Genomic DNA, 778 nt, shown 5'->3' with positions numbered 1-778 from the left:
GCTAGTGTTACGTACAGATCATTTTGAAAGGAGAGTAGTTGCAACTGTAGATAACACAACAATCTTCTGTTCATGTCACCAGTAGCCCCTTCCATTTTACTTAACTGACCCCCGCTATATCTAGATCGAGTCTTTACAATTCCATTTTCAGATTTTCTAGCTTTATAAATATTATATGTAAATTGTAACGTGGTCCCAGTTCTACAATTCAGAACACTCTACGGAGAAACCACCCATAAACTGCGTGGCTTCCATATGTGGAATCCTTTCTGTACGAATTAATCTTTCCGTCAACATTAATTTAATATATATTGAATTAGGTAGATAAGGAATGTAAATACAATGAAATGAACACCCTTAGCTGCTTACAGATAAAAATGTGAGCCCCGACCGGGACTCGAACCCGGGCTCTCCTGCGTACATGGCAGACGCCCTAACCATCTGAGCCACCGAGGACACGAGTAATGAGTATAATGGGCGGGGGCACTACGAATGTAGTGCGAGACAATACGTTGAGAATGTGGGTTTCGCGGGAGGCGTGGCAGGGATAAATCCCTGCAGTCGTGCATTCTTCGGTGTCCTCTGTGGCTCAGATGGTTAGAGCGTCTGTCATGTAGGCAGGAGAGCCCGGGTTCGAGTCCCGGTCGGGGCACACATTTTCATCTGTCCCCGTTGACGTGTGTCAACACCTGTAAGCAGCTGAGGGTGTTCATTTCATTGCAATTTCATTATACCGAGCTGCATGGTCCCCGATGGTATCTGTTCTTTCGGAACAGAC

The 778-nt window shown here is 45.5% G+C and overlaps 1 non-coding gene across 1 annotated transcript; it reads right to left on the bottom strand.

The window, feature by feature from the left end:
* Positions 1 to 382: 382 nt before the first annotated feature.
* Positions 383 to 456, bottom strand: Trnat-ugu (transfer RNA threonine (anticodon UGU)). The gene has a single exon. It is a non-coding gene; the product is annotated as a tRNA-Thr (tRNA).
* Between the last annotated feature and the right edge of the window lie 322 nt (positions 457 to 778).

This window comes from Schistocerca gregaria, chromosome 2 (assembly GCF_023897955.1).
Source record: "Schistocerca gregaria isolate iqSchGreg1 chromosome 2, iqSchGreg1.2, whole genome shotgun sequence".
NCBI classification, from domain to species: domain Eukaryota; kingdom Metazoa; phylum Arthropoda; class Insecta; order Orthoptera; family Acrididae; genus Schistocerca; species Schistocerca gregaria.
The sequence above is the reverse complement of the archived record's forward strand: the minus strand, read 5'-3'. Positions and strand labels throughout refer to the sequence as shown.